This window comes from Choloepus didactylus, chromosome 13, assembly GCF_015220235.1.
Source record: "Choloepus didactylus isolate mChoDid1 chromosome 13, mChoDid1.pri, whole genome shotgun sequence".
Lineage (NCBI taxonomy): Eukaryota > Metazoa > Chordata > Mammalia > Pilosa > Megalonychidae > Choloepus > Choloepus didactylus.
The window spans coordinates 39,356,521-39,382,064 of record NC_051319.1 but is presented as its reverse complement, the minus strand read 5'-3'; the positions used below and the strand labels follow the sequence as shown (position 1 = coordinate 39,382,064).

Sequence of the window (25,544 nt, the reverse complement as noted above, 5' to 3'; positions counted from 1 at the left end):
CTTGTTCTCCCAGGGTGTTTCTCTCTAAGCATCTAGGGGTCCTCTCTTAGCTTCTTGGTGGCAAACTCTGGGCTTCATCTCTTAGCTTAGCATCTGCAAACATCTTTCTGTCTGCATCTCCAAGTTTCTAGGTCTGTGTCAGCTCTTAGCTTCTTCCAGGGACAAACTCTGGATGAAATATCTTAGCTTCTCTCCAAAATGTCTCTCTCAGCTTCTCTTATCTCCTTCTCTCTGTGACCTCTTACAGGGTTCATGTCTCCATGGAAATAACCTAATCATAGGTCTTACCCATAGTTGGGTGGGTCACATCTCCATGGAAACAACCTAATCAAAGATCCTACCCATAATAAGTTTGCTCCCACCAGATTGCATTAAAGAACATAGTCTTTCCTGGGGTATGTAACAGTTTCAAATAGGCATAAACACCAAGTGTCAGAAAGACAAGAAAAGGTAACCAAAACTGGGTCATTAAACGGATGGATCAGAAACTCCTTGGGTGTCTTCATCTACCATTTGAAGGATTGGCTTCTCTGGTCTTAGGAAATTCCTGGGGTCTCAGACAATTCAGGGTCAGAGGAAATTCCATTGGCTTCAATTTGCTTGGGTCTCCGTATTTCACCTGGATGAGCTTAACTGAGTTTTTCCCTTTCCCCAAACAGGGCTCTGCTCCTTCTACCAACTTTGAGATCTGTCTGATTTGGGAGCTTGCTACCCCTCTGAAAATAGGTGGGTGTAGTTCTCCAGCATCACATCCTTGTACAGGTTTCTCTGAGAAGGATCCAGTTGCTCCCATGCCTTCTGAGTAAAAGCCATAGCCACATCTTTGAATGTCATTGATCCCGTGGCACTACCCCAGACTTGAACCCAGTCATCTCTGTTTGGCCTCTTTGGAGGTTCCTGGAATTCTACTCTCATTTCCTTATTTTTTGACACTGCAAGATACTCCAGGATCATCTGCCATTTCTCCAAGTAGTCATGTTATGTTTCCTTTTATTTAAGGAAACCAATATCTGGACATTAGAAATGCTCATTGCTGATGGGATATTGCTGCTTCTAGACCTGATCACCTGAAAGAGTATGGAAATATATGTTTATAAAATAACCTGGGTAAATATACATGTCTATAAATATTTCTCCATGTAACCTTTTGTATCTATGTTAAGCTAAAGTTGAATTCATATTGATGTCTGAGTTCTAACTCATTAAACATAGATCATTCTAGACTTCTTCTCTTGCTTGTTTGTAACCTCCCACTCCAATAGTGAGAAACCTGGCTCCCATGATCTGCCATTCACTTTCTTAACTGTTTAATTCCAGTATTCATCTATTGAGGTTTCAGAATTATAAACTTATATTCCTGATAAGGGGATGACTAATTTTATCAGCTGAAGTACAGTGCTTATATACAGTTCATTTTGCTTTTAATCTTACAGATTCTATTCATTTCCAAATTTATTTTGGCTGATATTTTTCCCTTAATCCCCTTCATTGAGGTTGTTTCATACATTTGTAAGAGTTAGATTCTGTTTTGCCATACTCTGCTGTCCATTCTGGGATACCCTGACCTCTTAAATGTTTTTTTTTGTTTTGTTTTGTTTTGTTTTTGGTATTTTAGTACATTAGGGTCCACTCTTTGTGCTCTAAAGTCCTATGAACTTTAACAATTGCATAGTTTGATATATCATAATTAGAGTATCATGCAGATTAGCTACACCACCCTAAAATTCCATGTTTCATTTATTCAACTTTCCCCTACTTTTCCTGAACCTCTGGCAACCATTGATCTTTTTATAGTAGCAATAGTTTGCCTTTTCCATAATTGGAATCATATAGTATAGAGTCTTTCCAGACTGGTTTATATGACTTAAAATATTTTGTATTTGCCCATGTCTTTTCATGGCTTGATAGCTCAATTCTTTTTATCACTAAATAGTATTCTATTGTGTGGTTGTACTATGATTTGTTTCTCCATTTATCAATTGAAGGGCATTTTGGTAACCTCCAGTTTGGGGCAATTATGAATAAAGCTGCTATAAACATTTACATGCAAGTTTTTTGGTGGAGATAAGCTTTCAGATCAGTTGGGTAAATGCTTAGGAGCATGAGTGCCAGATCACATGTTTAGCTTTGTAAGAAACTGTCATTTTTTTTTAACTGGCTGTAGTATTTGCACTCCCACCAGCAATGGATGAGAGATCCTGTTGTTCTACATCTTCACTATCAATTTGTATTGCCAGTTATTTTTTAGATTTTAGGTATTATAATTGATGTGTAGTAGTATTTCATTGTTGTTTCAATTTGTAGTTCCCTAATGACAAATGTTGAGCATCTTTTCATATGCTTATTTGTCATCTGTATGTTCTGTGGTGAGATTTCTATTCAGGTGTTTTGCCTATTTTTAATGTTTTTTTTTTTTTTAAATTTTGAGCTTTAAGAGTTCTTTGTATATTTTTGATACAAGTCCTTTGCAAATATGTATTTTGAAATATTTCCTCTCAGGCCAGGTTGAGGCTGGCCTTTGGTTCCCTTAACACTGTCTTTCACAGAGCAGATGATTTTTGTTTGGTTTTGTGTGAGAGTGTGTGTGTGTTTTAATGTTGATAAAGTTCAGCTTATCAATTTTTTCTTTTATGAATCATGCTTTTGGGGTTGTATGTAAGAAGTCATTGCCAAATCCAAGCTCATGTAGATTTTATCCCATGTTTTCTTCTAGAAGTTTTGCACATTTGCATTTTACATATATGTTATGATCCAGTTACAGTTAAAATTGAATCCATTTTTATTTCACTTTTTCTTAAACATCTTTTCTAATTTGTTCCCCAAAGTTGACCAATCACTTTTAATATTATATCATAATAAATTACATATTACTTGCTTTAAATGTACTTTGTATTTGTTTATGGGTTTCTCTGTAACTAATGAATGCATAAATATTCTCTAGTAGACTATAAATTCTTTAAAGAGGAAAAAATCTTACCTTCATATCCAAGATCATAATGTTAAAACAAAAACAGAACAGGTATTATTCAATTATGTTCCCTGTAGTTTATTCTCTCTTTTTTATCAACTCTCAATGTTTCATAAAGAGAAAGTTGCACAAAAAATTCTTTGTGAGTAAATAAAACAAACACAAATAGACACAAAAAGCAATGCTAGGAAAAAAGAAGCCTAAAGGAGAATGTACAATTGTCATGCTTTCCCTAATTGCTTTTCTGTGCAAGTTGGGGACAAATCTGAGTGAAAATTTTCCATTTGCCTATAATTCTAATATTTTATTGATGAAAGCTCCTATATTAAATTCTAAATACTTGAAAGTAAAGGGAATAGATGGTAGGAAAATATAAAACTAGGAAATATATACTTATCTTGAAATCTATGTACCTATACACATATTTGTATATGGTTTTCCACTTCCTGTCTTCAAACCTGCTCAACCTCTTAAGAAATTAGTACTATGCATATAACATCAGCTGTGAGCATTTTGTGGACAAGTGTATTACTTCTGAGGTCTTCAACTTAAACATAATTATTTTTCAAATAGTTTTCCAGTTTTCCAAAAATGATTTGAGCCTACCAACTTAAAGTAGATCCTAAACTCTATAGTTTAATAATGTCTGCATTTTGAGAACTGGGTCTTCTTTTAAATGTTCACTTACATTTTTATAAACAGTGCTTCCTGCCTTTTCCTGTTTTTAACCAATATTGTATATGAAACATTCCTGTTTATTCTAATATTACTGATAAGTAATCTAGATGTGAATTTTTAAAAAATTTATGATATTATCTCAAAAGTAAGCCCCTCTTATGTTGCCCAAGGCTCGCGTATGATCCAGCTCAGTTCCGACTATAAGAAACCAGGTAATGATTTCAAAATCTCAGGCAAAAATGCAGTTGCATTTGGTAGGCCTGTATCTTCTTTCAGTATTTCTGGCAAATGTATAATATGTTAGGTTGCCGGATTGAAAATCTCAGCTATCCCTTTGAGAACACCCTGCTTACAACAAGCACACTATGGAGTCTTCAGCCAAAACAGGAGGTATCTTCTCAAATTAGGACTCCATAATGGACAAATAATGTAAATTCTAAAATGCTTGGCATAGCTCATTTTCCATTTTAGTTACTTTAAAAATATTGATTTGCATAAAATGTGTTTCATCTAAAATTGCTACTTGCCTCTAAACTGTCTTTATCCTAATAATAAAATACTTGAATCCAATAAATCTCATAATTAAGTTTGCCTACCCTATACATCAGCAGCGTTCACCAGTTATGCTTTGCCATGCCAAGGTTGTGTTAATTCTTCCTTTCTCCATCTGTCTTAAAATGTGTGCTCAGGTCTGAAGCATGACTCCTTTCACTACAGCTACCTTTATTTATTTATTTATTTTTGCTATTTTCCAGAAAGAAAGAAACATTTCACACATTTTTAAATGAACATGTATTGACACATTATCACATTATTCTTTTTGAGAACATTATTTTATGTTTCTGAAAAATTCTAGCTGTTCTCACTTTATTGTTCAGTGTTGAGTATAGTCTTGCTTCTTTATTTCCAGCTGTTGGAACATTTTGCAACTTCAATTTCCAATTTCATTGGTTTCTCTTTTATTTTTCTTTCATCCTGAATGAGCTATTCCAAAACCAGATAGTTTTTATAATTGGATAGAATATATTTTTATTATTTTAAACTGTTTTCTCTTTTGTGAATGTCTACTTAAGCAATGTTGCTTTCATCCTTTTCTTTTGATAGTGTCCTTTCCTTCTCTAGGTCTTTTCTGAATCTAAAAAAAAAAAAAAAAGAAAAAAAAGTAAAGCTTCTTGCTTTAGCCAACTAAATTTATATTCATTTCCTGATATTTTTATTCTTGCTTCTGCTACAAATGAAGGAAGGAAAATAATTGCATGTCTTATTTGTATGGCAATTGGGATTTTAAAAATATTTTCACTAGCACCTTCACAACAATTTGGATAGGAAAATGTATGTATACCCTTTCTCCAATTGTTTTAGGAACATTATGAGACCAAGAAAGATTAGGTAACATTCCTATAGCCTGATATACTACAAGTGAAATATTCTAACTCCATGTCCAGTATGCTTTCCAGCCGACAAAATTTGACAACTTTTTAAAAATTGTGTAAATATACAGAAACAGTCATAATTGGCTAGATTGACCTCCAGATTGCTTCCATCCTTTATGCTGTAAAATTACAATTGTGTCTACGCAAAATGAAGAAATGATTTTGGAAATTATTATTGTTCCAATTATTTATTCTTTCTTTTCTATTGTTCTCTCATACTGTGTTCATCTTCTCATTTCCATTTCTCATTTCTCCCTCAGGAACCAGGAGAGAAAACGATGAAGGAAAAGGGGACTATTATCAGGCTCCACACAGTGCATTTTTCCCACTTGGAGTCTTGGAAGCTCAGTTTTAAGAAGCAACCATGGCTATGTTAGTATTTTGGTGGGAAAGTTGGGAGAAATTTGGGTCTGCTTTTTACAGTGTTTTTAATATTTGTGGAGCACAATACCCTGGAAGCCAGGGCATGCTTTCTCTGCTATACCTGGATCAAATCAACAGGCTATGATTAGCATTTTCCATCTGCTAAGAGGTAGCAACTTATTACCTTTGCAAAATTTTAGGATAATAGAACAGTGGGCAGCATGGAGGTTTCCTCTGTATGTTTGAGAGAAAGGCCACACTGTTAGAAGTCCTTAGGATAGTATAAATAAAATTAAATTTACATGAATGGTTTCTAGTCTCAGTTCTTCCCAAAAGATTAATATTCTTTAATACATTTTGATGACCTATTCCAAATGCATCAATATGCAAGGCAATCATATATTGCTCATGTGTGTGGATTTATAGATGACTTTTTGTGTTTTTTTTTTTAACTCATATCTTTTGCTTTTGGTTTTGTTTTGTTTTCATGAGCAAGAGTAGGTGAATAAACCAATGAGTTTTTGAATGATTATGAACAGGAGACAGATAGCAAAATTGGAATAAAGCGTAAAGCTATTGTAAATTGAATAGAGTAAGGGCAAACCCTTTCAAACTAAAGAATTTTATCCCCAAACTAGCCATTGAAATTTCAATAATTATCAACAAAGCAAGTAACATGCTGCCTTTTTTACAATATCAGTTCTATAGAAAAACAAATTTTAATTTTACAATTTGATTTTGGTGATGCTTAAGAAATATCTGCATTGACTCTAAAATCTGAGAATAATAAGCATGTTACTGTAACTTGAAATTTTCATGTTAATGGAAAATGCCACAGATGTAACTTCATTCTCAGCTATATTCAGGTCATAATCATGACCAAATTTGGACCATATTTTTTCCTGTGGGATTTTTTGACAAGATCATTGAGTAGTTTCTAAATGTATGATACATTTCAAGCCTCTCCAATTCAATATATACTTTGAGCTCATAAATTAGACATATTTTAAAGAAAATATTAGATATATACAATATAAAAGAAAGCTGTAAGAAATATTTGTCATAACCAATCTATATTTTGCAAAATGAGGTGACCAGTTGTACCAGTTTGGTCATCAAATTTACAGGTCTTGATTATCATTATTATGCACTGACTGTGAGGGGTGGATGGGTATGAAAATCTCAGGCATATTCTACTTTTATTGCAAAGATACCTTGAAAAACCTGAGGCATATAATAAAATATACCAGGACATTGCTTTATTATTTACATTTTCTTAACAAAGATCCTGGTAATGTTTTAGTGTCCCTTAAAAGCTTGAGCCAGCTATTCTGGGATCAAAGTTTCTTCAGCCTGTCCTTTTGCAGAGCAAATATGTAAAAATTTAAGGAGAGATTGGAAGTGGTTACAATTAGTCCTGTGTTCTTACTCTATTATCTTTGACTCATTGTTCAGCATAGTTACTTCTTCACCAGTAAATTATGAAACAAACCTGCCCATTTGTTAAAGAACATTTTACAGCACTGAAAACATTGTCTGATAAATAATATATTGCCAATACAAATCCAGATAAGTAGAATGATGAATGCATAAATTCCTTATTATATCACCATATAGGACATTGCTATGTAGACCTAGCTAACAGCTTTGTCATTATCGGTCTTAAGTGCCAAGTGTCATAACCAGATGCCAACCTAAACTTTCCTATGGTGGTATAAATTGCATGTCGCTCCCATCTTTGTTCTGCTCTGTGATTTCAAAATTATTCCCTTACTTTTGCCTAGATCCCCATCATAAACTCCCATAAGTTTTCATATTTGGATAAAGAAAAGTTGTATGTCATTGTGAAGTTTAATTAGTGCCTATATATCCTCTAACTTACTTGACCTTTATAAATGTCTGTAGGGACGAATTATTATTAGTTCCTTTTTATAATTAACAAAAGTCATGCCAAGAGAAATTAAATACCTTGGCTGAAACCAAACAGCTGGTAAATGGTAGAACCAAAACACAGGTCTGTGACTTCTAACTCTAACTCTAAATTCTATTCATCATTCTATTAATTTTGGCTTAGTTTCCTAGGCTGTCCAAGCAAATACCATGAAATGGGTTGGTTTAATTAATGGAAGTTTATTCGCTCATGGTTTTGAGGCTGGGAAAATGACCAAATCAAGGCATCATCAGGCAACACTTTCTTCCTGAATACTGGTTGCTGGTAATCCTTGGCTCCTTTGTCACCTGGCAAGGCACACGGCAGCATCTGCTGCTCTCTCCCTTCTCTTCCATATTTGAGCTCATTGATTTGAGTTTCTTATTTCCTTGGCTTTCTCCCTCTCTGTCTGATTGTCATTCTCTTTAAAGGGCTCTAGTAATAGGATTAAGACCCATACTAATGGAAGTGGGTCACACCTTAATTGATGTAGCCTTATCAAAAGGTCCCACTTACAATGAGTTCACACCCACAGGAATGGATTAACTTTAAAAACATGTTTTTCTGAGTACATACAGCTTCAAACCACCACACTGGCAAAGTTGTGGTTTTCTTGCACATCAGCATTGTGAAGAAATATATTCTCCAAATTCTAAAAAAGCAAAATTTAAATTATTGTGAGAATGTTTTACTCCCAGGATTTTAAATTAATTTTTAGTAAATATAGGGAATAAAAAATTATATATTTAATATAATTGTCACTCTTAATGCAGATATATTAAATGCCAGTGAAAAGTACAGCCCAGCATTGCACACTAAGATGTTCCTTGATATTATGATCTGTTTAAAATATTCATTCTATTAATACATTCAAATTGTATTATCACTTTGATATTTTCACCACAGTGAATTGAAGGAGAATGTTTGGGAGGAAAAGTATAATAACAGAAAACAGAATCGAAGTGTTCAAATTCAGTATTTAGTGTGGATAGAGGAAATGAGGATCTGAAAGGCAAGATAACTAACTGAAAATGAAATTGGCAACTGAAGCTGAAAGGAAAAATGAAATGAAAAAGAGTAAAAATTAACAGGTAGAGCTGACTGTCATTTATTCATTAACTACAGTGAATCATAGAGTTCTCTTGATAATTGTCTCAGGAAAACAGCTATTTTGGGCATTCAAACAGTCAGCTGACTGTACCAGTATATAAACAAAATACTACAGGAGAAAAGGATTTGAAGCTTAGACATTTTAAGCTCACTAATCTTACTCTTTACCCCCACATTGCTCCTACAGAAATCTTAATGGAAATAATAAGTTTAGCAAAGACAATTGTCCATACACATCATAACTAAATATTAGTGTTTGTAGCAGGAATGAAGGGTGGAAAAAGTTTTGAGATTTCTTTGAGTCCCTCAGCCTTTAAATGATTTGCGGACAGATGTTGGAGAATTCTGCTGGTATTGTCAGACAGTAACCAGATGAAGGTGGTTTTCCTCGTGGTCACTCTTCACCAGATCAAAGCCTGAAATCTGTAACAAGGTCAAGCATGAGGTTAGGGGTGAGGGGAGTGCAGGTGGAAGAGAAGGGGGCAAGGGGAAGTCTGATTAGTTACTTGAGCAGAGAATCAGGAGGCACAAAGGAGATATTTTCTCCTTAGTGTTTGCCAGAGGACCACATGAAGAGTCATTCTCATTAAAATATTTTCAAATGGTTTGATTTTTCACAAATGTTTCCAGCTGCTCCATAGTCTCCTTAAATAATATGCTTGACTAGCATAAGATGACAGATACTATTTACTTGAAAAGAACTGTATGCCATAAAATAAAACTTACAAAAAAACTAAAAAAGGAAATGATTGTAGTTGTTTGAGCTAAATGAAATATGAGTCTGTATTTTCAAAAATATATACAGTTGTACATAGGGAAAAATTTGCAGTTATGTGCCAAAAATTGCACCTGTGAAGATTTAGAACTTTAGTGGCTTTGTATCTTTCTGAATTTCTAACTCTCTTGAAAATACAGCACAGAATAATATTATTTCCCAAATGGAAACATATGATCACAGTTCAATTTTCAAAAAGCTTTGAAAGCTAAAGATTATTGTTTATTCCACAAAAATGGAAATTTGATCCCTCATGCCCCAAAGTTAATAATATTAAGTGACATTAAATTTCCATATTCTAGGTCTATAGAAATTAGTGAGTCTTTGCAATTCTCTTATATTTTTATTTTCATAGGTGAATTGGATTATAATCAACTTTTTGGTTTCAGCCCTTAACAGTAGAGTCTCAAAATATTTGGAACTCTAACTTGAGAATTATTGGTGAAGTTAAAATATTTTATGACAAATGCTTCTATTCTTGATAACTATTTTCTAATCTGTCCTATACTTTGCTGTTATTCCCTGGTTATATAGAGCTCTGTGTCATTGTTCAAAGCACCATCCCCAAGCCTACTTTATTTCCTTCATCTTTGCAATGATCTACCTCTTGCTTTATAATATAATGGTTTTATGTGCTTTCTTTGTACTCCAGAGTTTTAAAGCTGTATTGAAAGTACACTATTTCTTAAGAGCATTAATTGCTGCTCCACAAATGATGGATTCCTTTGTGAAATGAGCTTGTAAAATGTGGGTTAAAAAAAAAAAAAAGTTGAGCAGTCTTCCTGACTCTAGACCTCTCAGAGTCTATAATATACTAATGAGAAATGTAAATCTCCAAGACCAAGATATAGCATGCTTCTGTGTGAATCATTCTTGGGTTTTGTAGTGTAGCTTGAAGCAGGGAAAAAGAAGTCCAGTTTTGGGATTTGCAAATGAGCTTTTTCTTTATATTCTGCATACCCAACAAATAGAATTAAAGACATTTTGCCCTCTGTATATATTTTGATCAGAGAAAATGAATGTGTAAAATAAAGTAAGTTTTAATATATGAATCTGAATACAGTATTAATTGAGGTTACTATATAGATTGAGATTACTTGATACTACAGAGATGCCAACAGCATTCTAAATGAATTCTATACAAATATAGAAAGAGCCTAACCAAATCGTTTCCTAAAGACAGTCTGATTGCAGTAAGAATATCATTTGTATAAGTTAATAAATAAGAGAGTAAGAAGATTGGATCTCATAAATATATGTTCCAAATAAATTTCATATTACCATCATGATCTAGCCCTTTGACTTCTCCTTTGTCTTCCAATCTGTTAGTAGACTTGTGCTTTCATTTATCCTCTATCAACTTTACCATATGCAGATTACTTCAGTTGTTTTCTTACCATAACCTAATCACTGTAATCATTCAGTCCTTTGGAGAACGCACAAGAAAAATGCTGACCTGTGATTTCCATTCTCACTGCAGGTATAGGAGGAATATCTCCCTAACAGGTAAATTGGTATCAATATAACTTTAAAATTTCCAAATGTCTAGACCTTTATTGCTACATTGCAGTCCTTGAAATATTTTGAAGATTTGTTCAACAATATTGTAGTAGATTAAATGTGGGAAGGTAGAGATAATCATTGACAAGTAATGGCATATAATAGAAATGACTTGTGTTTAGCAAGGAAGATTGAATTTTTGTATTTGGATGTTTTGAACATATGCAAAGGCAATAGATTTTTGTAAGTCTGAAGCTCAACCACAAAGATCCAGACTGGAGAAGTGAATTTTAAACATCAATAGATATTTCTGTATAAACAGAATTTAAAGCCATGGGATTGGATAGGACTCATGGAGAATATGAGTGATTAAAAAATATGTACACTGATTAACAAATAGTAGACTAATAGGTGTGAGTCCTAAGGAATTCCATAAAAGGTGGAGAAACCATCACAGAAAACCAAGGAAGAACAGCCATTGCACTAGGAGCAAACCTAGGAGTGGGTGGTAACTTAAATAGAAAGGGATATATGTATATTAAGAAAAAATAGAGTGGTCAACATAGCTGAGAGCCTTTGCAAAGTCAACTGAAATGAGGAATGAATGGTGTTCATTAAAGTCATCAACAATTGGCTGGAGATTTGTTGCCAGTGGAATGTTTCAGTGTCATAAGGTACAAAGTAGAAGTACAAAAATGAATGTAGGATGGTTAGTAAATCCTTTAGGTATTTGAGGCCAAAAGAAAGTAGACATGTTAGAGGAACACGAAGAGTGAAGCATTAGTTTCTTGTTAGTTTCAGATAAAGGAGACTAAAGTATACTTGAATTCTGAGGGAAGAAGCTGAATAAGAAAGGAGCAGAGGGAGGGGTGCTCTAGTTTGCTAATGCTGCCAGAATGCAAAACACCAGAGATGGATTGGCTTTTATAAAAGGGGTTTATTTGGTTACAAAGTTACAGTCTTAAGGCCATAAAATGTCAATCAACAAAGCATACCTTCACTGGAGGATATCCAATGGTGTCTGGAAAACCTCTGTTAGCTGGGAAGGCACGTGGCTGGTGTCTACTCCAAAGTTCTGGGTTCAAAATGGCTTTCTCCCAGGACATTCCTCTCTAGGCTGCAGTTCCTCAAAAATGTCACTCTTAGTTGCACTTCTCCAGAGCAAGAGTCTGCTTTCAATGGCCTTCTTCAAAATGTCTCTCATCCACAGCTCCTGTGTTTTCTTCACAGTGTCCCTCTTGGCTGTAGCTCCTCTTCAAAATATCGCTCACAGCTGCACTGAGTTCCCTCTGCCCATCAGCTCATTTATATGGCTCCACTGATCAAGGCCCACCCTAAATGGGTGGGGCCACACCTCCATGGAAATATCCAATCAGAGTCATTACCCACAGCTGGGTGGGGCGCATCTCCAAAGAAACACTCAAGGAAATCTAATCAAAACTGATAACGTCTGCCCACACAAGATTACATCAAAGATAATGGTATTTGGGGGGCACAATACATTCAAACTGGCACAAGGGGGAAAAAGAGAGAGAGACAGACACAGACAGAGACAGAAAGAAAGAATGCTATAAAAAAAGGAAACAACTGAATTTGGGTTCCTGAGTAAGTTATAGGAAGAAATAGTCCAAATCACAGGTGAAGTCCTCGGTCTTTCTTAGGAGGACATATATGTCTTGCATGCTGTGGTTGTGGATGGTTTTCCATATTTGGTATTAATGATTTATAGTAGTTTCTGTTTAAGACTTCTTATTCTCCTTCAGAAATATGCAAAGTCATCAGGGTCATCATCTGATGATAAGGTATGCAGGGTAAATTGGGAATTTAAGGAAATAATTGTAAGTATATATTACCTGTTACAGAGCTGGATAACAATGTTGTTATTAAGATTAAAGAAGTTAATACAATTCAAGCATTTGTAACAGTGATAGACATGCAATAAGGCCAATATATAATGTTAAATAAGTATTAGCTGTGTTTTGTTTTCTCTCAGGAGACCCTACGTTCCAGTTTGCTAAAGCTGCCAAAATACAATATAACAGAAATGGAGTGGCTTTTTCAGTGGAAATTCATTAGGTCACAAGATTAGAGTTCTGAGGCCATGGAAATGCCCCAATTAAGGCATCAACAGGATGAAACCTTCTCTGAGGAAAGGCTGATGGCATCCAGGGTTCCTCTGTCACCCAGGAAGGCACTCGGCAACATCTGCTAGTCCTTCTTCTCCTGGGTTCTGGTTTCAAAATGGCTTTCTCCAAAATGTCTCTGGGCTTCGTTCTCTCTTAGCATCTCTGAGCTTTCTTCAAATTCTGCCTTTTATCTTCTCACAGAGGATACCAGTAAAGACAATTAAGACCCACCTTGAATGGGTAGGATCACGTCTCCATGGAAACAATCTAATCAAAATGTCCCACCCAAAATAGGTCTACCTCCACAAGATTGGATTTAAAGAATATGGTTTTCCTGGGCAATATAATAGATTCAAACCAGCTCACACCCTACTACTACAATTATTATCCTCATTTACCCAATTGGAAAATTGGAACAAAGTTAATAGATTGCATAGTGTTGCTTTATATGGTATTGGAGTTTTCAATAAGATTGATAATCTATTGTCTGAAAGTTGTGAGTGTTCAGATGAATTTGATGATGACAGATTTGTAACAATTTAATCTTAACAGTTGGCATGCAGTGTTGCTTAAAAGGTCAGCAACTTCAGAAAAGCCAGGTGCTTGGGTTAACATGGAGATGAGAGGGGCTTATTCAATCCAATGTAATGCAAGAACAAAAAAGGATCATGACAGTGAAAATGAAAGGGTTCAAAGATTTGAATTCTCAGTGATATGTGAGAACAATTTCAGACAATGCATTTGGAACAATAGTCTATAATATTTAAATTTTTTATTTTGGACATATGCAGTTTTGATGATGCCAAGTTCCAGCTTGTGGATGGCTGAGACAGCATGGATGAGATGGACTTTGGAAATAAGGAGGCTAAAGAGCTGCAAGTCAGATGGATGTTCTAAGTAACCACTAAAGTTGTTCTATTCATTGAAAAGCTTCTTTACCTCACACCATTATCTGAAACAATTGGTAAGAAGATGACTCCAGATCTACAATGCCGCTGTCTTCTGAACATCTTTATTTCTATAGCCCATAAACACACAAAAAAGTAACATGTTCAAAGTCTAATTTACTCTTTTGACCTTTTCTGTCACCTGACTGCCTACCCGCTCTTTTGGAGATTATCTCAATAAAGAATAGAATAGATATCAAGTTCCTCAAACAAACAACAGATGTCTCCTTTTCTATTTTTTGTCTTTCTGCTTAAAATCAAGCTTAGGTATTAATGATGCTAATTCCTAATTATATCTCAAATCTAAAGACTTCTCTTTATATTAACTCTCAGGTCACACAGCTGATAAATAGTGCAGTCAGTTCTCATTCGGAGGCAGTCTGCTTTGAGCCTGCTTTCTTAACTCTATAGGTAATTTGATCTGTTATCAAAGAAGGACACTTTAGAGATGAAAAGGAAGTGAGATTAATATTTACACAGGGACAACAAGGTAAACTAAGAGTACCCCAGGCAAACTGAATATGTGTTTATTTTAGATAGATAATTTCTGGCCATGTAGAGTAAATTATGTTTCATAAATATCTCAAATTACTGATTAGCTTTTTGGATGAAAAAAAGTGTATACCTGGTAAAGTCCAGTAGGTGGAAGGAAACTCTTCCTATTTCCCTGAGAAAGCTCAGCCTGAGAGAAGGCCAAACATTAGCAAGCCTAAGACCAGCCCAATGCATCTTCACACTCTCGTTCCCTGCCCATGTAAGGAATATTTAATACTTGTTTGTTCATATCAGCCAGCCACTGTTACCTGAAGTAAAATTCCCAATCTCAGACAATATAAATATGACCCTATCACCATTGGACCCAAACTCCATTGAACCTGAGCTCCAAACATGAAGAGCAACTTCAACCAAGAACCTAACAAGATAAAATCCACCATGACACTTGCCTGTTTTACTTTGTTCACTGACTGAAGCTCAAGCCTCTGTAATGTATGTGCAACTGATTTCCAACTCCTATTGCTCCCTAGAGCGTCTCCATTGTACCAAACTTTCGTTCTTCACCCTCATCATACTATCATCCATTAACTTCTCTGATATGCCCACTCTAGGGACAGCAACATTTTCTCTGAATAAAACTTGTTGCATTTTTTTTATCCTATCTGACATATTATTCCTTTAGTTACTACTTTCTCTATAGTCCTCTAAAATAGAAGAAAAATTTCCCTCATACCTGTGATTCCAAAAGCTGAAGAGCTGATTTTTCTTTTCCTAACCTTCCAATACTACTTTATGACCATTATTTTGGTACTCTTATTTAAAGCTAGCTGTGTTCCTTTGAGAGTCACACTCTGCAAATATAGTACCCTCTTTCTCTAATAGACATCATTTCCTCCTGGTCACTCCTTATCTATCCTGGTTTTACCTTAGATCTTCGTTCACTCTTAGTCTCCACAGCAGTCTGCCTAGGCACCCTTATATACTTTCATAGCCTAAATTACTATGTAGTTGAAGTTTAACAAATTAAGATCTCCAGCTTTGACTACAGACCAAACATTTTTAAACTTAAAGAGAAGAATTCTAAAGACCATCACTGAACCTGATTCAGACATTTATAATATTCAGTAGGATTTGTAAAAGTTTAGTGTTTGATGAGCCTAAAATTGCAAAGTTTAAACTATGTTGTTTGTTTCCTTTTTGCCTTATATCACATGAGTGATTGGCTATTTTGTTTTCAAAGTAGAGAGCAAAATGGTAAGATGAAACATGATTTTGTATATACATTTAATATTTCCTAAACATTCCATAAATTACATGAAATTGCTTGGATAGACTGAAAAACTCTCCTCTTAGACCTTAGGCTGAGACTCTACCCCTAGGTGGAGCTCTGGTTTCTTGCTGAGCCAAAATCACTCATCACTACCTGATTTGCCGGGCACCAAAAGAAAAAGAAAAATCACCAGGATGAATGAAGAACTGAAGAGAAGGTAATCTAAAGAACACTAAGCTATTAACATTTTCATATAGTTATATCACTCTTACACTTACCTTATTCATATGTTTGTATCTCTACTATATACTTCTCCTTCGTTTTTAAACAAGACCCTTCACAGAGAGATTGGTGACAAGAATATCTTATCTGTAACTTTATACAACAGCATACTCTATTGGAAAGTCTATCCTGAAAATGCAAAAACTGAATTCTAAAATTCTAAATATGATATAGTCAAAACTGAATAATGGAGCATAAATCTATCATTTAACCTAACATTGAACATTGGAGTTGTGCACATTCTGTTAATGTTAAATTGTTCTGTAATTTTTTTGTAGTAGATATAATACATGTCTGTAATGCTATATTATATATATTTAAAAGTATAGTCAGCATAGATTAAAATAAAGATGTGCATGCTTCTATTTGACTACTTTTAAAAATCAGTGTATTAGAACCTTGTTACTCCAAGAGTAGTCAAAAGATTAGCATCATAGACATCACTTGGCAGATTTTTCAAAATGCAGATTCTTCAGTCAACCTCAGACCTACTGTATCAGAATCTGCAATTGAAAAGTCCCCACGTTACTCATATGCAAATTAAATAGTTTTCTCAGATTTTTTGTTGTGTAAATTACAGGCAATAAAATTTAGCCAAGTCCAATCTACAATTTTTTAAAAATATAGAAATACTATGCTTTTTTGTTCAATGCAATTATTTGTCTATCTAAGAATTCTTTGTGTTAGTGCTAATTATATTATTTCTAATCCTTCTGCAAATGATAAAGCTCAATTTTCTAGCTTTGTGTAATAGGCGTCATCTTTTCTAATATTCAAAGATCTACTGGAATATAAGCTTGCTGAAAGCAAGCTTTGCACTCTTTGTTGATTATCCCCAATCTAGTAACCAGAAACAACAATAACAATATCAACAACAAAACTGGGCTGGGAAGAGTGGACAAATCAAAGGATAGCAGAAGAGAATAATGAAATAATCAGAACAAAGGGTTCAGAAGAAGATTTAGGTGATTGATCCTGGAGACAGCCCTTGAACTGATGGATCATAAATGCATATGCATTTTACACAATGCCTACAGCTTCAACAGTAGGTAAATGGGAGGTTCTGAAGGTGTTAGGGTTGTTCACACAAAAATATAAATATTTCAAAGTAAGACAGAGTAATATCTGGCTAATCAGATAAGAATATCTCATCTATTTGTTTATTGGTATTATTCTATCATCCCATAATTATTTTCAAATGCACAGTATCAATGAATGTAGTAGTTATTAAAAAATACAAAGATGACAAATGTAGGTTCCTGCCATCAAAGTTCTTATTGTCTTAAAGGAAATACACTGTCTTAAAAGACAGATGGGACTTAAAAATGAAGAAATGGATATTTTGGGAATAGATATTGTAGGTTCCAGACCACTCAAGATTGGATATTCTAGAGGGAAAGAAGACATAGTATTATATAAGAACACATCAGATATTCACACATATTGTGGTTGTGTTCTGAATATATTGGTCAAATATGGATAAATCATGCATCAGTCCCTTCAGGAATCTTGAAACAAACATTGTCTTTTCTTTTATTCAGTCAGATATTAGTGGAAAATATAATCACAATGAAACTTTCTTTCTGATTACACAATAAAACAGGATCCATAATATAAGTCCACTTGCTTACAGGTATGCAACTGGAAGTAAATAATATTTGGCTATATACTATCTGTTACTGATCATTTGAAATTGAGTCCAAACTTCTTGTAAAAAAGATTGCATAAAAGACAAAGCCTCCCATACTGTGAGAAGGTGAGAGTGTTGCAGACAATTTTCACCTTAGAGAAAAGAGAATTATTGATGCACCAAATATGCATAACCCTTGTGAAATCCCAGTTGTTTTCCTTGTTAATACTGTGCTTTGTGTGTGATTCGCTGATAATTTATGGTTTGATCTTCTAGATGGTAGTTTAGAGCAGGGAGTAAAAAGGAAGCTATGGCTAGTCAACATCTATTTTGAAATTTTAGCATTTCTGTAAAACAAAGAAGTCTTCCTTTGAAGTCCTACCAATAAGCTTCCTAAAATTAATATTATTGAGTTTGACTGTCAATGCATTTTGTAAATGTAGAGTTGGCATCATTTTAATATCATAATGACTTGTATATTTAAAATACAATCAACATCTTGTAATAGTCTACAATTGCTAAATTATTCTTTTCATTAAGTTTAGCTCATATCTTAAAATGAAGTTATTGTATATATAAATAATAAAATTGCAGTGATTTCCTACATAAATTTGTACCACAGATATTTCCAATTCCTTAAGTGTTTATTTTATAGCCTCTCAATAAAGTTCTAAATTGTTCTCAGAATGAAGATTTGTAATGATAAAGTAATAATGCAGTAATAATGCCATATGTCTCAATGCATGATGACATATCAAATCTGTACTTGTGGATCTCTAAAGAAAAGTTATGAGAAGATAATTTTTTAAAGTTTCCTTATAACACACCATGATTGTATCCATCAGGTTCAACTAAATCCAATGGAAGATTGTCTCAGATGGCCAGGGCTGCTATGACAAATACCACAAATTGGATGGCTTAAACAATAGGAATTTTTGTCTCACAGTTTTAGAAGCTTGAAGTCCAAAATCAAGGTATCACCAGGGTATGCTTTCTCCCAGAGTCTGTAGCTTTTGGATGCTGGCTTGATACCTGCCTCATTCACTGGCAATATCTGTCTTCTACTCTGGCTTCCACTTCTGGCTTCTACTTCTGTGTTCAATTTCTTTTGCTTAGAAGGACTTCAGCCATATTGGATTAAGTTGGGCCACACCTGAACTTATAACACCTTCAAAAGGTTCTATTTACAAATGGATTCACACTCACAGGTCTGGAGGTTAGGATTTGAATGTCTTCATGGGGGATATAATTCAAGGATTTGTTAGAGGGAATTTGTTTACATGATTTTGGGGCTGGCTAAGCAGTCTTTGTTTGACTGTTGTCTCCACATCTGATGTTGGAGCTTGAAATCCACAGAACAGGAAATAAGGAAAGGAAGATCCCTCATGAGCAGGCTGGAAACCACAAATACCAGATGGACACCCACAGGATGGACTGTGGACTGAAATCTGTGTCATTCTCATTTCCTTTTACCTTGATGGCAAGAGTATCCTGTAGAAGCCAGTTTTTGCTGGGGCCCTTTGTCATTAAAGTAAACACACACACCTGGTCCAGGAGTGAGAGTAACTAAGGATAATTTAGGGTCAGGTAGATAATTGCCGACCCACCAGCTGCTTCATGCCAACAAAGTGAATTAGTAGATCTGCAATGTGTGTGTGTACATGTGTGTGTGTGTGTGTGTTATAAAATGACTACTGCTCCCCTTCAGTCCTCCAAATCTAGCAAAGATCTCTGTTGTGTGCCTCCACCCCATGGAACCATACAAAAATGAAAGAAATGGATTCTGGGAATTGTAGTTGAGCCTAACCATGTTGCCACATTCCAAAGCCAGTGATTTTGAAATTTAAATAATTTTGTAATAGCCCATTGCAAAATAACATAAATTTTTCAAACACTGATATTATCTAGTGAATAATGTTCAGTCTGTATTTCATGAAGTTTAGCCAAGCTAGATATGACTGTTAAAACTCACCCTCACCACCAATTTCAATATTCCATTACTTAGGGGGAAAAGCAAATAGAAAAATTATAAGAAAAGAATTATGTCTATCTCTTATGATATAAATTTTTTCTGAAGTTGATATTGGGACTAAGTTCTTAGTCTTAATGATAATAGCAACTCATTAAGATATGCATGATTGATTTATTACCTGTATGCAATTTGTAATTCTGAAAACCAGCATTGCTGAGAAGTGAACTCTTGGGTACAAAGAAACCAGAAATTGATGGTCTGCAAGATTCTGGGTTTCCAGAAGTTGAGATCCCAAAGGCCCCATGTGAAGATTTAACCAAACATGTACTCTTTATCAGTTTTCCACAAATGCTAAATTCTTGCAAAACTGTGGAATTTTTAAAGTTAAAAATTAAATTTCCTTCATAATTATAAGGCTATAATTATTTATATAATTTGGGGGGTATGCTGGTTTGGATATATTATGTCTCCCAGAAAAGCCATATTCTTTAATGTGATCTTTTGGGGGCAGACTAATTAGTCTGTTGATTAGGGTAGAAACTCTGAATTATTTCAATGGAGGTGTGGCCCCACCTATTCAGGGTGGGTCTTGATTAGTTCATGTAGTATTTAAGAGAGAAGCTAAGAGTCTACACAGACCCAGATGTTTGCTGACACTTGGAGATGCTTGGAGACATTTGGAGATGCTAGCCCAGAGTTTGCCCCAGAGAAGCTAAGAGAGGACTCACAGATGATTAGAGAGAAATGTTCTGGGAGAACAAGCAAGGATACATAGGAACTGAGAAAGAGGAGCTAAGACAAAAGCCCAGAGACATTTTGGGGAAAACCATTTTGAAACATAACAAGGAACAAAGGACCAGCACAGGCCAGTCAAGTGCTTTCCCAGCTGACAGAGGTGTTCCAGATGCCATTAGCCATTCTTCATTGAAGGTATCCTCTTGTTGGTACCTCAGTTTGGACCCTTTTATGGCCTTAGAACTGTAAATTTGTAACCTAATAAATCCCCTTTATAAAAGATGATCCTTTCCTGGTATTTTGCTTAATGGAAGCATTAGCAAACCAGAACAGATTTTGGTACCAGAGAAGTGGGGTGCTGCTGAGTTTGCAATTATCAAACACGTTGGAATGTCTTTTTAAATGGCTAAGGGGAAGATTCTGGAAGAATTGTGAGGGACTTGATAGAAAAGGCCTAGATTGCTTTGAAGAGACAGTTGGTAGATATATGGTCTCTAAAGATATTTCTGATGAGGCCTTAAACAGAAGTGATGAATGTGTCATTGCAAATTGGAAAGAAAGCAATACTTGTTTTAGAGTGGTGGAGAATTTGGCAAAATTGACTCCTTTTGGTACCTAGTGGAAGGCAGATTTTGAAAGTGATGAAAGATACTTAGCTGAAGATATCTCCAAATGAACTGTCAAAAATGCAGCCTAGCTTCTTCTTGCAGCTTATAGTAAAATGCGAGAGGAAAGAGATTAGCTGAGAAATGAACTCTTGGGTACAAAGAAACCAGAAACTGATGGTCTGCAAGATCCTGGGCTTCCAGAAATTGAGACCCCAAAGGCCCCATGTGAAGATTTAACCAAACATAAAAACTGTCTGCCAATTTCACTACAAGACAGGATTGGAGATGGAGTTATCCAGAAAGGTTTTGTGGAAAGCCCTAAGGTTTGATGGTTTTGACCCCTGTATGCTGCATGCCAAGCATAAATTTTTTGCAATATCTGTTTAAATGGACTCACTGCCAGTCTAGACTAAAAAGGGCAGAAAAGGGACAGAATGAAGGAAAAATTTCTTCAGAGAAGGCAGAACTGTGGAAGCTAGGGTCTGAAGCCAAGCAATCTCAGGCAGGAAGAGCAGAGCAACCCATATATGTGGAAAGGGTGAGTTTGCCACTGAGGTATAGGGTGGGCCTTCCACCTCAATGCTCAGGAAGAGTGCTGCCACCCCAGACCTCAGAGATGGTAGAGCACATTCCCTGAAGATTAGGGAGATCCTGGCTACCACTGCACTCTTCTGAAGGGGTTGAGGATGGGCACTGGAGATGGAAGAGGGTCCAGATGCTGCTCCAATGACTGAGGAGGGTGGAGCCAAGAAGAAGTTGGTCTCCCCAACGTGTGGATTTGCTGGAGCACTCACCCCAGCATTTGGAGAGAAAAGGGCTGCTGCAAAGGTCCTTGGAAGAGGTTGGACTCCTGCTTTATCCAGCCCAAGGATAAAACATCATTGTAATAAATGACTCTCAGACTTTGAAATTTAATGGAGTATGCCCTGCAGGTTTTAAGAAGTGTATTGGTCCTGTGGCAATGGGAATGTTTATCCCATGACTCTCCCTTCTTTGTATACTGGAAGTAGATAACTCATTCTGAGTTTCATAGGTTCACAGCCAGAGGAGAATTCATCCTTAGGACAAACCATGCCACTAACTGATTTTGATAAGACTTTGTACTTATCTATATAGGGAAGGAATGAATATATTTTTGCATTTGCAAAGAACATGTCTGTTTTTGGATCCAGGGGGTGGAATGTGCCAGTTTGGATATATTATGTCCCCCAGAAAGGCCATATTCCTTAATGTGATCTTGTAGGGGCAGATTGATTAGTCTGTTGGTTAGAGTTAAACCTCTGAATGAATTATTTACATGGCGGTGCAGCCCCACCCATGCAGGGTGAGTCTAGATTAGTTCATTGGAGTATTTAAGAGAGAAACTAAGAGCTGGCACAGACTCAGATGCTTGCTGACACTTGGAGATGTTTGGAGATGCTAGTCCAGAGTTTGCCCAGAGAAGCTAAAGGAGAACACCCAGATGCTTAAAAAGAAATACCCTGAGAGAGCAAGTGAGAATACCTAGGAGCTGAGAAAGAGTAGCTAAGACAAAAGCCCAGAGACATTTTGGAGAAAGCCATTTTGAAACACAACCCAGAAGCAAAGGACTAGTAGATACCAGCCACATGCCTTCCCAGCTGAAGAGAAGTTCAGGATGCCATTGGCCATTCTTCAGTTAAGGTATCCTCTTGTTGATACCTTAGTTTGGATCTTTTTATGGCCTTAGTATGTAAATTTGTAACCTAATAAATCCCCTGTATAAAAGCCAATCTATTTCTGTTATTTTGCTTAATGGCAGCATTAGCAAACTGGAACAGGGGAGTAGTGGTAGTTTCTGTTTTTTGAATTATTGGCCCATTTCATCTAATTTGCCAAATTTATGCATACAGAGCTTTCCATAGTACTCAATTGTTATTCTTTCAATATTTGTAGGCTCTGTAGAGATATCCCGTTTCATACCTAATATTGGTCATTTGTGTATTCTCTTTTCCCTCTTTTCCTCCATCTGTCTTGCAAGAGGTTTTTTTCCTCTTTTTTGCCTTTTCAAAAACCAATTCTAATTTCATTGAATTTTTATTTTGATTTGTCTTTTTATAATGAGACTTTATTGAGATATATTCACATACCATACAATCATCCAAAATGTACAATTGTTCACAAAATCATATAGTTGTGCATTCATCACCACAATCAAATTTTGAGCATTTCTATTACTCCAAAAAATGAAAATAAGGGTAAGAATAAAAATAAAAAGTAAAATAAAAAGAACATCCAAAACATCCCATACCCCTTCTCCCCCTCATTATTAATTTACTCTTTGCCCCCATTTTTCTGCTCATTTATCCATACATTGTGTAAAGGGAGTGTGAGCCATAAGGTTTTCACAATCACGCAATCACACTATATAAGCTAAGTAGTCATATAATTGTCTTCAAGAATCAAGGATACTAGATTTCAGTTCAACAGTTTCAGGTATTTCCTTCTAGCTATTCTAATACACTAAAAACTTAAAAGGGATATCTATATCTGCATAAGAATAACCTCCAGAATGATCTCTTGACTCCATTTGAAATCTCTAAGCCACTGAAACTTTATTTTGTTTCATTTCTCTTCCCCCTTTTGGTCATGAAGGCTTTCTTAATCCTATGATGCCAGGTCCAGATTCATCCCCAGGAGTCACATCCTGTGTTGCCAGGGAGATTTTCACCCCTAGAAGTCATGTCCCACATAGTGGGGGAGGGCAGCGAGTCCACCTGCTGAGTTGGCTTAGAGAGAGAGACCATATCTGAGCACCAAAAGAGGTTCTCTGGGGGTGACTCTTAGGCACAATTATAAGTAGGCTTAGCCTCTCCTTTGCAGTAACAAGCTTAATAAGGACAAGCCCCAAGATCAAGGGCTTGGCCTTCTAAATTGGTAGTCCCCAGTGTTTGTGAGAATATCAGGAATTTCCCAGATGGGGGAGTTTAATATTTCCACATTTTCCCTAGTCCCTCAAGGGAACTTCACAAATACTTTTTTTTTTTAACATTTTTATTGTGAAATATAACATATAAACAGAAAAGTGATGAATTTCAAAGTGCAGTTTAGCAGGTAGTTATAGAGCAAATTTCTAAGAATATATAGGTTGCATTTCCATAGTTGCAGGTATTTCCTTCTGGGTGTTCTGATACTCTAGAAACTAAAAAGAAATATCTATATAATGACTTAGTAGTCATAATGGTTTGTTGCATCCTAACTTCTCTGTTAAAACTCCTTCGTCTCACTTGATCAATCTTTCAATCTTCAGGATATTTGGGAAATGCCCATTCCAACTTCTTCATGTTGAAAAGGGATGTCAACATTAGGGGGTAGGGGAATGCAGCTGGTTGATGTTCTGGCATAGACTGGTAACCCTAAGTTTCAGGGCTTATCTGGCATAGGAAAAATCTGGAGGTTTTAAGTTTCTGGAAAATGCACTTAAATAAAACTTCTATGGAGTCTTAGATAGAACTCTGGGTTTTCTTTAGGGTTGTCAGGAATACTGTTGATTGGGGCTTGACATACCATAGCAATTTGTAATATCTGGCTGAAGCTTTCATAAGAGTTACCTCCAGGATGACTTCTCAAATCTATTTAAAATCTCTTATCAACTGAAAGAGATTTTGTTACATTTCTTCTTATTTTGTTACATTTCTTCTCCCCCTGCTCATATTTTTCCATTCTTTCCCCATCTGTTGTTTTTTTTTTTGTTTAGGATTTCAGATGTCTTGTCCTCTAATTCCTGAATCCTTTCTTCTGCCCCTTCAAATCTGCTTTTGTATGTCTCTATTGTATTTTTTGTCTCTTCTTTTGTGCTTTTCATGCCCATAACTTCTGCCAATTTTTTTGTAACTTTCAAGTTCTTCCTTACGTTTGCCCAGTGTCTTCTTTATATCCTTCATATCTTTTGCCATATCTTCCCTCAACTCATTGATTTGATTTTTGAATTGATTTAGCATATTTGTTTGAAGATCTTTAATTAGTTGTTTCAACTCTTTTATCTCATTTGAACTGTAGGTTTGTTCCTTTGACTGGCCATATCTTCATTTTTCCTAGTGTGACTCAAATTTGTTTGTTGTATAGGCATCTGGTTTCCTTGATTACCCCAGTCAGATTTTCCCAGACTGGACAGGCCCAGGTCTCAGGAGTGGGGTGTAATCAGTATCAAGTTTCCCTGAGGATGAGACCTGGCAGGTTGTCAGGCTTTCCTGTGAGGCCTCTAGACTCTGTGCTTTTCTTATGCTGTCCAGCAGGTGGTGCTTGTCAGCCCATAGCTCCCTACTGGCATAAAGAGGTGTGGTGCCTTTAGTTCTCAGCAGACCCTGACCCTGCCAGGGGAGTGGTTAAGGCAAGCTTAAGTGGTCCCCCTCCTAGCCCCTGGGGGAGGGCTCCCACTTGAGCTGGGCCCAACTCACCTTTTCTTAGGGAAGATTTGTTCTTTAGCTAATCTTCTTCCTTTGTCTTCTATCTTAACTTCACCCCTGCCTAGGTTAGTGCTGACAATTGAAAATGTCTGTGGCTTTCTCTATTGAGCTACTTAGAATGACAGAATAAAAAAGAAAAAAGAAAAAAGAAAGAAATCCCCTTTTCAGAGCCAGTCCCCAATCCCCCAGTTTCACCAGTCAAGAGCCAGAGTTGGTACCTGGCTCTCTGTGCCTCTTTTTTGGGCACACAGGACTTTTCCAGTATTCTGAGCTCAGCCAGCTCCAAAAGCCTCTGTTT

The 25,544-nt window shown here is 35.8% G+C and overlaps 1 long non-coding RNA gene across 1 annotated transcript; it reads left to right on the top strand.

Annotated features, from left to right (window-relative positions):
• Window positions 1–5,358: 5,358 nt before the first annotated feature.
• On the top strand, window positions 5,359–15,748 carry LOC119507894. Its single transcript, XR_005211360.1, has 3 exons — window positions 5,359–5,451; window positions 13,675–13,847; window positions 15,705–15,748. It is a non-coding gene; the product is annotated as an uncharacterized LOC119507894 (long non-coding RNA).
• Window positions 15,749–25,544: the final 9,796 nt, after the last annotated feature.